Source organism: Ambystoma mexicanum, chromosome 2p (genome assembly GCF_040938575.1).
Source record: "Ambystoma mexicanum isolate Mex_15411 chromosome 2p, UKY_AmexF1_1, whole genome shotgun sequence".
Taxonomy (NCBI): domain Eukaryota; kingdom Metazoa; phylum Chordata; class Amphibia; order Caudata; family Ambystomatidae; genus Ambystoma; species Ambystoma mexicanum.
In genome coordinates, this window is record NC_090923.1 from 997,902,388 (window position 1) to 997,915,156 (window position 12,769).

Consider the following 12,769-nt stretch of genomic DNA (forward strand, 5'->3'; position numbering starts at 1 on the left):
CGGGGCCGATTTGTGCAAATCATACCTCTGCGTATTCCCACGGATGTCCTCTTTTCGGAAATGCATGGGGTTCCCTGTTTTCCTTGGTGGCTTGGCCACCCGAGTCCCATATCTGTATGTTGCGCTTGTCTGGAGAAAGTGTCAAATTCAGGTGTGGAAACAGACTTGGGGTTACCTGTGTTTTAGGCTTTCGCTTTGGCGCCCAGGTAGGTGCACCGACACATGTGAGGTACCGTTTTGATTGGGACACCTTTGGGAACGCGGGACGGTAGGCCATGTGTTGTTGGCGGCGTGGTTCAATGGGTGAGCCGAGTGAAATGTGCGGAAAATGCGTTTTTTTTCCTACATTTCGGATTTTGCGGGGGTGTCTGGGTAATAAATTCTGGGCCGATTTGCGCAAATCATACCTCTGCGGATTCCCACGGGTGTCCTCTTTTCGGAAATGCATGGGGCTCCCTGTTTTCCTTGGTGGCTTGGACACCCGAGGTCCATATCAGTATGTTGCGCTTGTCTGGAGAAAGTGTCAAATTCAGGTGTCGAAACAGACTTGGGTTTACCTGTGTTTTAGGCTTTCCCCTTGACGCCCAGGTAGGTGCAGCCACACATGTGAGGTACCGTTTTGATCGGGACAGCTGTGGGAACGCGGGATGGTAGGCCATGTGTTGTTGACGGCGTGTTTCGATGGGTGAGCCGAGTGAAATGTGCAGAAAATGCGTTTTTTTCCCACATTTCGGACTTTGCGGGGGTGTCTGGGTAATAAATTCTGGGCCGATTTGCGCAAATCTTACCTCTGCGGATTCCCACGGGTGTCCTCTTCGGAAATGCATGGGGCTCCCTGTTTTCCTTGGTGGCTTGGACACCCAAGGCCCATATCTGTATGTTGTGCTTGTCTGGAGAAAGTGTCAAATTCAGGTGTCGAAACAGAGTTGGGGTTACCTGTGTTTTAGGCTTTCCGCTTGGCGCCGAGGTAGGTGCACCCACACATGTGAGGTACCGTTTTCATCGGGGCACCTGTGGGAAGTCGGGACGGTAGGCCATGTGTTGTTGGCGGCATGTTTCTATGGGTGAGCCGAGTGAAATGTGCGGAAAATATGTTTTTTTTCCCACATTTCGGATTTTGCCGGGGTGTCTGGGTAATAAATTCTGGGCCGATTTGCGCAAATCATACCTCTGCGGATTCCCACGGATGTCGTCTTTTCGGAAATGCATGGGGTTCCCTATTTTCCTTGGTGGCTTGGACACCCTAGGCACATATCTGTATGTTGAGCTTGTCTGGAGAAAGTGTCAAATTCAGGTGTGGAAACAGACTTGGGGTTACCTGTGTTTTAGGCTTCCGCCTTGGCGCCCAGGTAGGTGCACCCACACATGTGAGGTACTGTTTTGATCGGGACACCTATGGGAACGTGGGATGGTAGGCCATGTGTTGTTGGCGGCGTGTTTCGATGGGTGAGCCGAGTGAAATGTGCGGAAAATGCATTTTTTTCCCACATTTCAGACTTTGCGGGGGTGTCTGGGTAATAAATTCTGGGCCGATTTGCGCAAATCATACCTCTGCGAATTCCCACGGGTGTCCTCTTTTCGGAAATGCATGGGGTTCCCTGTTTTCCTTGGTGGCTTGGACACCCGAGGTCCATATCAGTATGTTGCGCTTGTCTGGAGAAAGTGTCAAATTCAGGTGTCGAAACAGACTTGGGGTTACCTGTGTTTTAGGCTTTCCCCTTGACGCCCAGGTAGGTGCACCCACACATGTGAGGTACCGTTTTGATCGGTACAGCTGTGGGAACGCGGGATGGTAGGCCATGTGTTGTTGACGGCGTGTTTCGATGGGTGAGCCGAGTGAAATGTGCAGAAAATGCGTTTTTTCCCCACATTTCGGACTTTGCGGGGGTGTCTGGGTAATAAATTCTGGGCCGATTTGCGCAAATCATACCTCTACGGATTCCCACAGGTGTCCTCTTTTCGGAAATGCATGGAGTTCCCTGTTTTCCTTGGTGGCTTGGACACCCGAGGTCCATATTTGTATGTTGTGCTTGTCTGGAGAAAGTGTCAAATTCAGGTGTCGAAACAGACTTGGGGTTATCTGTGTTTTAGGCTTTCCCCTTGGCGCCCAGGTTGGTGCACCTACACATGTGAGGTGCCATTTTCATCGGGACACCTGTGGGAACACGGGACGGTAGGCCATGTGTTGTTGGCGGCGTGTTTCGATGGGTGAGCCGAGTGAAATGTGCAGAAAATACGTTTTTTTCCCCACATTTCGGACTTTGCGGGGGTGTCTGGGTAATAAATTCTGGGCCGATTTGCGCAAATCATACCTGTGCGGATTCCTACGGATGTCCTCTTTTCGGAAATGCATGGGGCTCCCTGTTTTCCTTGGTGGCTTGTACACCCGAGGCCCATATCTGTATGTTGTGCTTGTCTGGAGAAAGTGTCAAATTCAGGTGTCGAAACAGACTTGGGGTTACCTGTGTTTTAGGCTTTCCCCTTGGCGCCCAGGTAGGTGCACCCACACATGTGAGGTACCGTTTTCATCGGGACACCTGTGGGAAGGCGGGACGGTAGGCCATGTGTTGTTGGCGGCGTGTTTCGATGGGTGAGCCGAGTGAAATGTGTGGAAAATGCATTTTTTTCCCACATTTCAGACTTTGCGGGGGTGTCTGGGTAATAAATTCTGGGACGATTTGCGCAAATCATACCTCTGCGGATTCCCACGGGTGTCCTCTTTTCGGAAATGCATGGGGTTCCCTGTTTTCCTTGGTGGCTTGGACACCCGAGGTCCATATCAGTATGTTGCGCTTGTCTGGAGAAAGTGTCAAATTCAGGTGTCGAAACAGACTTGGGGTTACCTGTGTTTTAGGCTTTCCCCTTGACGCCCAGGTAGGTGCACCCACACATGTGAGGTACCGTTTTGATCGGGACAGCTGTAGGAACGCGGGATAGTAGGCCATGTGTTGTTGACGGCGTGTTTCGATGGATGAGCCGAGTGAAATGTGCAGAAAATGCGTTTTTTTCCCCACATTTCAGACTTTGCGGGGGTGTCTGGGTAATAAATTCTGGGCCGATTTGCGCAAATCATACCTCTGCGGATTCCCACAGGTGTCCTCTTTTCGGAAATGCATGGAGTTCCCTGTTTTCCTTGGTGGCTTGGACACCCGAGGTCCATATTTGTATGTTGTGCTTGTCTGGAGAAAGTGTCAAATTCAGGTGTGGAAACAGACTTGGGGTTATCTGTGTTTTAGGCTTTCCCCTTGGCGCCCAGGTTGGTGCACCTACACATGTGAGGTGCCATTTTCATCGGGACACCTGTGGGAACACGGGACGGTAGGCCATGTGTTGTTGGCGGCGTGTTTCGATGGGTGAGCCGAGTGAAATGTGCGGAAAATACATTTTTTCCCCACATTTCGGACTTTGCGGGGGTGTCTGGGTAATAAATTCTGGGCCGATTTGCCCAAATCATACCTCTGCGGATTCCTACGGATGTCCTCTTTTCGGAAATGCATGGGGCTCCCTGTTTTCCTTGGTGACTTGTACACCGGAGGCCCATATCTGTATGTTGTGCTTGTCTGGAGAAAGTGTCAAATTCAGGTGTCGAAACAGACTTGGGGTTACCTGTGTTTTAGGCTTTCCCCTTGGCGCCCAGGTAGGTGCACCCACACATGTGAGGTACCGTTTTCATTGGGACACCTGTGGGAAGACGGGACGGTAGGCCATGTGTTGTTGGCGGCGTGTTTCGATGGGTGAGCCGAGTGAAATGTACGGAAAATATGTTTTTTTCCCACATTTCAGACTTTGCCGGGGTGTCTGGTGTGATGCCGGAAATGCATCTGAGGGACAGGGCCTCTGAATCCTTGTCCTTTTTCTGTTTTTACCGTGTGTTCTGTCATGTTTTCTGCCCAGGAGTCCATGAGGGACTCCTGGCAGTGCAGCTCTCTTTTGGTTTGGTGAACAGACCCATGGGATACCCTTATGGCACCCATGGGTAGGGGTACAACCCTGTGCCCCTAGTGTATGTTTTTGGGCACCTGTGGGTGGCCCACAGAGCAGGGTATGGGCTGGTGGCAGCTCCATGCTGAATTTGACAGGTGCTCTGGGTGTCCTCCATTTTGGTATACCCAGGCCCTGCCATTGGAATCAGTTGATTCCTGATAGGAAACAAGATGGCCCCTGTGGCCTCTTGCTTTCTATTGCCTGTTATCTTGTTTTTCCCAAAGTCCTGGGAAGCCCTGACTCTGTCCCTTCCCCCTGACTGGCTGTTGGGTGGAAGTTCCATATATGGTGTTGTTGTGAAGGCCCAGCTAGACTGACTGGAGCCTTCCCAGTGACTGTATGTTATGGGTACCTCCTGTGGGTGGGACCTGGGTGAATGGAGTGTGTGACCAATATACACTCCTTGTTGTGGTTGTCTGGTTTCTGGCATGAGAGACAAAGACTGAGACAGCCCTGCCCGAAACTGGCCTGAATGCAGTGTGTAGTGTTGAATGGCTGGGTACTTGTCCCAATCCACATTCCTTGTTGTGAGTGTCTGAAAGGGAGGAGTGTGGCCTGAATGCACTGTGTGCCTGATTGGCTGACTGACTGCATGAATGCCCTTCTGTGTGATTGGCTGCTGTGTGTGTGCCAGCAGTGTGGATGAGAGACAGAATAGTATATCTGGGGACCTCTCACCACTGGAAATTGTTCAGAAGCATTCAGAAGCTGAGTCTCCACTCAAGAGTAACTGGATTTGCTGATCCTCGACGTCCAACTGGAAGAAGAAGACTTGCTGTGGCATTTGCTTCGACAGAAACTGAAGGTTGTCGACATCGTCGAGGACTGACCCGAGAGAGGACCTGGCTAGGCGCCCTCTTCCCGTGCTCCGAGGGACCATCGAGCACCGCTGAATCTTCGCCGAAGCGCCCTGGAAGTCAGACCCTCGAAAGGCTGCCGACCCGAGACGGGACCGCCGAGGAGATCGAAGTGAAGCACCCGGACCTCGACGCTGTCGAAGTCCATTGCCGTCGACCAGGGTTCGCAGGTCTGTGTAACCGCTGGAGGCCCGTCGAAGTTGTGTTGCCCAGCCGTGGGAACCACTTGACGCCGTGCCGCCGACGACCGGAGCCGTCCGCTCCTTGCCTAAGAACATTTGACTCGAAGGACTCCCTCGTCCGCACCGTCGACCGCTTTTGCCCTGCCGGAGAAAGTCGAGGACGACCAACGCGCCGAGGAGAATCCGCCGGTGGGTTTCCCGCCACCTCACGATCCCAAAGACTCGAGCGACTCGACGCCCTTGCTGGGCTCCCGTCTCTACAATCTTTGCGGTCCAGAACTATTGTCATCGAGGTGCCCCGCACACCTCCGCCTTGCAGGACGCCGACGCCCCGACGCCGACGAGCACCGCTCGGACGAAGCTGCCGCCTCTTCGACATCGTTCTACCTCGTTTGTCGACGGACGTTCGACGCCCCGTGCCTCCCGCTTGAAAGGGAAGGCATTCAAGAAGGGCCGTCGATTCCCCGTCGCCGAACCCCGAGGTCTTCGACGTTTCTCGACGCCTCTCGACGATCCGTGACTCCTGCTTAAAAGGGGGTCATTCAAGAAGGATCTGTCGACGCCTCTTCGAAGAACTCGACTCCACCAGGTACATTGGGGGGGTAAAAACATTGTAGGAGAGAATAAGACTGTTGAACAATATATGGACTGGGCTTGTGTCAGATCCCTTTATTTTACAGGTTGCCCAGGTGGGGGGATCTCCACACAGAACTGTGTCCAGTAGCTAGGGCCAGTATTCTGCATATTGTTTCAACCATCTTTTATCTCTCCTCTCTCTATTGCTGGTTTCCTTCTTATTGATCTGTGTGCCATTTTAACAGTATTGTGAATGCACTTTAATGAGGTCTAATATTAGTGGTACCACTTTAGAATTGTAGATATTTACCATTGCTGATTTTCCTGAGCACAAAGTGCGTTGTTGTGATAAGTGTACATAACCCTTGAATATTAATTATATAAAGACTGTGTTTTCAGTAATACAGTGTGTGGACATTCCTTTGTGGGGGGCTTGGGGATACACTGTACTTAAGAACCAGCCTGCATCACCTCCTGAGAAGCTAGGCCTTGATTGCTCGTCCATCGCTACCGTATTAGAGAATCTTGGCTGGGGTCCTCTGTGCCTCTCCTCTACCATATAGAGAGCGGAAGTACAGACCCCCCCACCGGTCTTCACAAGCTGGTGGCAGCGGTGGGATGCTTATGGTTTTAAGACTCAGTGTATAACCGTGCCACTTACAAAATATCCGCACTTTATTAGATTAAGGTTTGGGTGTGTACCAAATAACTGCATTACAGGCAATGGAGCCCATTGCAAATGGTAAATTGACTCGGATGAGCTTAGAGGCTCTCCAGAGTGCTTGTGAAGCCAGGGAGTTGGACTTTGTGGATAAGTCTAGGGCTGAGCTGATAGCTGCCCTGGTGGACTACCAGACTGATGGTGAAACCCTTGATGAAGGGGGGGATGCAACCAGTGAGGACTCTGCCCCTGGGGTTGTCGCTGAATCTGTTTCTGGGAATGCCACCATTCCTGCTGCCTCTGTTCCAAACCCCAGCAATTCCATGGAACTTGAGTTATTAAGGATGAAATTGGCCTTTGAATATCGCAAGTTGGAAATAGAAGCTGAGCTTAAGAAAGAGGAGCTGGCACAGCAAGTGGAACTCAAGAATAGGGATCTTGCGCTCAAAGACAAGGACACTGAATGTCAGAGAATCCAGTTAGAGAAAGCTCGAGTGGAGACTTCAGCTAGACCAATTGAGAGTGGCAGGTCCCCAGCCACCAAGTTTATGAAAGATTTGGTTGGTGTGTTTGTGGAGGGTTCAGATATCCTCCAATGGATTGAAGCGTTTGAAATGGCTTGTGCAATTCATGATGTAGATAAAAGAGATTGGGCTAAGTGTTTGTTAAGCAGAGTGCCTCAAACTGGATATGACTGTATTCTGAAGCTGAGTGTGGAGGAAAGGGGTCAGTATGAGTGTATGAAGTCTGCTTTGATTGCCAAGTTTGGCAAGACACCTACCCAATACCTTAAAAGGTTCAGGGATTTTAAGAAAAGAGAGAATGTGTCTTGGGTTGACTGGGTGAGTACTGCGCACATGAACATGATGGGGTGGATTGACGGTTACAAGGTGAAAACTTTTGTTGAGTTGTCCCACCTCTTGTTTTTTGAGCATTTTTCTGAAGCCTGTTCACCAGAGCTGCGTCAGTATGTGGCTGACCAGAACATTTTGGACCCCTTTAAGCTGGCTAGGTTGGCTGACAAGTGGGTCTCCCACCGGGTGTCCCCTAAGGACTCCAGTGGGAAGGACAAGGACAAAGAAAAGGGGACCTCTCAGAAAGCTGAGGAGTCCCAAAAGCAATCACAGTCGAGTAAACCAAAACCTTCCTCTCCTAAGACCCAAAAATCTGGTGGGGATAAGTCCTCTGTGGGTGGGAATAAGAGTAGTGGTCCACCTGCTGCAAAGCAGGTTCCCAGTGGTTCCAGTACCGTACCCCGCACTCCTGGCACTTGTTGGGATTGTGGGGCTCTGGATCACAAAAGGGGTGACCCCAAGTGTAAAGGTAAGGCACTTGGAGTACAGGCTGTCAGCCTGACCTACCCTTACCCCGTGTCTGAGGTGGAGGCCACTGTCCTCCCCTCCTCTACCGGAATCACCTTTGGTGCTCCGGTAGAGATTTCCTTAGTGTCCCTTGGGGCCTGGGACCAGTACGCAGAAGTACTGGCGACTATCCCACAGAACACCCGTAGGTTTTTGAGAAGTGTCCTCTTGAATGGCCAGCCTTCTACTGGTTTGAGAGACACTGGGGCAAGCATGACAGTGGTGGACAGGACCCTGCTCAAGCCAGAGGACTATGAAGGTGCTCCTCTGCAAACCACCAGATTAGCTGGTGGGCCTCCCAAATTATCACCTGTAGCCTTAGTCACACTCATGATTGGAGACAAGACAGCAAAGCTTCCTGTCCTGGTTCAGGACAATGTCTCTGCTAACATTCTGTTAGGTAATGATCTAGTGGAGTTGGGGTTGATCTCGGATGGTCTTCCCCTGGCTGCTGCTGCAGTCACTAGGTCACAGGTGACACCGGGTCTGGCTGTGAGTCAGGTACCCGAGCCAAAGGCGAGGCCTAAGGCAAGAAGAAGGAAGACCAAGAAGGCCACCTCTGTGGAGGGAACACCTTCTCTTCCTGCTGTTCCGACAGCACCCATTGGGATCCATGCTCCGGACGGGCTGGGTCCAGCGGAAAACCCAAACTCAACTCCTGTGGGAGAAGAGACAGAAGACTCTCCTGTGGGAGAGGTTCTCAACCCGGAGGATCATCCCGACCTTCAATGCTTGTTAGCTGAAGGGGGACCCTCCCGGGCAGACTTCTGTAAGGGACAGAGAGAGTGCCACTCTCTCGAGGGCCTGAGGAAACAGGCCCTGTCCCAGGCACAAGGTGAAGTGCCTAGGACATTCAAGATTTATTGGGAGGGTGAGCTCCTTGTTAGTGAGCCCACTAAGCCCGAACCTGGTGGCCGCAAGAGGTTGGTGGTACCCCAGGTTTACAGGCCCTTCCTACTGCAGTTGGCGCATGAGGTGCCCTTGGCTGGTCATCTTGGGACCAAGAAGACTAAGCAGAGGCTCTCTGCCCATTTCTACTGGCCACGGATGGGAGTAGAGGTGGAGTCCCACTGCAGGACCTGCCCAACTTGTCAGTTGTCTGGCAAGACTGGAGGCAGGGTCATTGCCCCACTGCAGCCATTACCAGTGGTTGGCACACCATTTGAGAGGGTGGGCATCGACATCGTCGGTCCCCTTGACCCTCCCACTTCAGGTGGACATCGGTTCATCCTGGTCTTGGTAGATCATGCCACCAGGTACCCTGAGGCAATACCCCTTCGGACTGTTACTGCCAAGGTGGTTGCCAGGGCTCTCCTGGGCATTTTCACCCGTGTTGGATTCCCCAAGGAGGTTGTCTCTGACCGAGGATCCAACTTCATGTCTAGTTACATGAAAACCATGTGGAAAGAGTGCGGGGTAACCTACAAGTTCTCCACCTCTTACCACCCCCAGACCAATGGTCTGGTTGAGAGATTTAACAAAACTCTCAAGGGCATGCTAGGTGCTTTGGAAGAGCCCCTAAGGAGGAAATGGGATCTCCTCCTGCCATGCCTGCTGTTTGCTTACAGAGAGGTACCTCAAGAGGGTGTTGGTTTCAGCCCCTTTGAGTTACTCTTTGGACATCCCGTGAGGGGGCCCCTCGCCTTGATCCGAGAAGGCTTGGAAGCCACCCCTCCAGGTCCCGCCAAGCAAGTGGGGGACTATGTGTTAGGCCTCAGGCGGAGGATGACACAAATGATGGGTCAGGCAACAGCAAATCTCAAGGCCAGCCAGGAATTGAATAAGTACTGGCATGACCTGAAAGCTTCGCAAGTGGATTGGACTCCGGGACAGGAAATCCTTGTGATGGAGCCTACCAAGCCTAGAGCTTTGGCAGACAAGTGGACTGGACCCTTCAGGATCATCTCCAAGATGGGCGAAGTCAATTATCTGGTGGACATGGGAGCCTCTGGGGTAGCCCCCCAGGTATTCCATGTCAACAGGCTCAAGCCTTTCCACAGGCGAGCAGAGGTCTCATGTCTCTTGCTAGCTTCAGGGCAAGAAGAGGATGAGAGTGAGCCCCTTCCTGATTTGCTGCATAGCAACCCTCAGGATGGCTCAGTGGAGGGAGTACAACTCTCTCCCGATTTGACAACAGAGCAGCAGAGGGCCTGCCGGGCTTTGCTCCAGCAGTATGCCCCTCTGTTTTCACTGACACCGGGCCTTACACCGTGGTGTAAGCACGAAATTGACACTGGTGACAGTGTGCCTGTCAAAAGCAGGAGCTATCGTATGTCAGATACCGTCAAACACCACATCCAGGCTGAGGTCGCCAAGATGTTGGATCTGGGTGTTATTGAACCCTCCACCAGTCCCTGGTCCAGTCCAGTGGTCCTTGTCCCCAAGGCAAGTTCCCCGGCGGGTACCAAGGATTGGAGGTTCTGTGTGGACTACCGAGGAGTCAATGCCGTCACCCAAACTGACGCGCACCCATTGCCCAGGGCTGATGAGCTCGTGGACACTATAGGTGCTGCCAAATTTGTGAGCACCTTTGACCTTACCTCAGGCTATTGGCAAATAGCTCTGACGGACCATGCCAAGGAAAAGACGGCATTCTCCACACCTGAGGGACTCTACCAGTTTAGGGTCATGCCCTTTGGGTTGAAGAATGCCCCTGCCACCTTCCAGAGATTGGTCAACCATGCGCTCAGTGGGCTGGAAGCCTTTTGTGTGGCTTACTTAGACGACATTGCCGTCTACAGTTCCACCTGGGAAGAGCATTTGACACATCTGGATAAGGTGTTGCAGGCCTTGAAAAGGGCTAACCTCACTATCAAGGCCACCAAGTGCCAGATAGCTCAGGGGAAAGTTACCTATCTTGGTCATGAGGTAGGAGGGGGTCAAATCCAACCTCTCTCCAGTAAAGTACAGGACGTACAGAACTGGGAGACTCCCACTACTCAAACCCAGGTGAGAGCCTTTTTGGGCCTCACTGGGTACTATCGCAATTTCATGGCAGACTATGGAACCATAGCTGCACCCCTGACAGCTCTAACTTCACCCAAACAGCCTAGGAAGGTTAATTGGACTGAAGACTGTCAGAGGGCCTTTGATGGCTTGAAAGAAAGTCTGTGTAGGGCACCTGTGTTGAGTGCGCCTGACTACAGCCGACCCTTTATCGTCCAGACGGATGCCTGCGACACCGGAATTGGAGCTGTCTTGTCCCAGTTAGATGACAAAGGGAGAGAACATCCTATCATATTCATCAGTAGACAACTCAAGGGTAGAGAACTTAGGTGGGCTACTGTTGAAAAGGAATGTTTTAGTATAGTTTGGAGCCTTAGGCGTTTTAGGCCCTACCTTACGGGGCCCACCTTCAAGGTCCAAACAGATCATAAGCCCCTGAAGTGGCTTATGCAGATGAAGGGTGAGAATCCGAAATTGCTCAGGTGGTCGATTAGCCTACAAGGGCTAGACTTCACCATAGAGCACAGACCAGGGAAGAGTCACGATAATGCAGATGGCCTTTCCAGAAGGTATGTTGACCGTCTGGATGAGGGTGTCTATCCCGTGGGAGATTAGGCACCCTCCACCTCAGTCTGGGGGGGGCGACTGTGATGCCGGAAATGCATCTGAGGGACAGGGCCTCTGAATCCTTGTCCTTTTTCTGTTTTTACCGTGTGTTCTGTCATGTTTTCTGCCCAGGAGTCCATGAGGGACTCCTGGCAGTGCAGCTCTCTTTTGGTTTGGTGAACAGACCCATGGGATACCCTTATGGCACCCATGGGTAGGGGTACAACCCTGTGCCCCTAGTGTATGTTTTTGGGCACCTGTGGGTGGCCCACAGAGCAGGGTATGGGCTGGTGGCAGCTCCATGCTGAATTTGACAGGTGCTCTGGGTGTCCTCCATTTTGGGATACCCAGGCCCTGCCATTGGAATCAGTTGATTCCTGATAGGAAACAAGATGGCCCCTGTGGCCTCTTGCTTTCTATTGCCTGTTATCTTGTTTTTCCCAAAGTCCTGGGAAGCCCTGACTCTGTCCCTTCCCCCTGACTGGCTGTTGGGTGGAAGTTCCATATATGGTGTTGTTGTGAAGGCCCAGCTAGACTGACTGGAGCCTTCCCAGTGACTGTATGTTATGGGTACCTCCTGTGGGTGGGACCTGGGTGAATGGAGTGTGTGACCAATATACACTCCTTGTTGTGGTTGTCTGGTTTCTGGCATGAGAGACAAAGACTGAGACAGCCCTGCCCGAAACTGGCCTGAATGCAGTGTGTAGTGTTGAATGGCTGGGTACTTGTCCCAATCCACATTCCTTGTTGTGAGTGTCTGAAAGGGAGGAGTGTGGCCTGAATGCACTGTGTGCCTGATTGGCTGACTGACTGCATGAATGCCCTTCTGTGTGATTGGCTGCTGTGTGTGTGCCAGCAGTGTGGATGAGAGACAGAATAGTATATCTGGGGACCTCTCACCACTGGAAATTGTTCAGAAGCATTCAGAAGCTGAGTCTCCACTCAAGAGTAACTGGATTTGCTGATCCTCGACGTCCAACTGGAAGAAGAAGACTTGCTGTGGCATTTGCTTCGACAGAAACTGAAGGTTGTCGACATCGTCGAGGACTGACCCGAGAGAGGACCTGGCTAGGCGCCCTCTTCCCGTGCTCCGAGGGACCATCGAGCACCGCTGAATCTTCGCCGAAGCGCCCTGGAAGTCAGACCCTCGAAAGGCTGCCGACCCGAGACGGGACCGCCGAGGAGATCGAAGTGAAGCACCCGGACCTCGACGCTGTCGAAGTCCATTGCCGTCGACCAGGGTTCGCAGGTCTGTGTAACCGCTGGAGGCCCGTCGAAGTTGTGTTGCCCAGCCGTGGGAACCACTTGACGCCGTGCCGCCGACGACCGGAGCCGTCCGCTCCTTGCCTAAGAACATTTGACTCGAAGGACTCCCTCGTCCGCACCGTCGACCGCTTTTGCCATGCCGGAGAAAGTCGAGGACGACCAACGCGCCGAGGAGAATCCGCCGGTGGGTTTCCCGCCACCTCACGATCCCAAAGACTCGAGCGACTCGACGCCCTTGCTGGGCTCCCGTCTCTACAATCTTTGCGGTCCAGAACGATTGTCATCGAGGTGCCCCGCACACCTCCGCCTTGCAGGACGCCGACGCCCCGA

The 12,769-nt window shown here is 52.5% G+C and overlaps 1 protein-coding gene across 1 annotated transcript in view; it reads left to right on the forward strand.

Moving 5' to 3' along the window:
- LOC138565982 (transmembrane protein 272-like) overlaps positions 1 to 12,769 on the forward strand; it is a 2,717,663-nt gene that overhangs the window by 439,422 nt on the left and 2,265,472 nt on the right. The gene's annotated exons all lie outside the window — the stretch shown is intronic.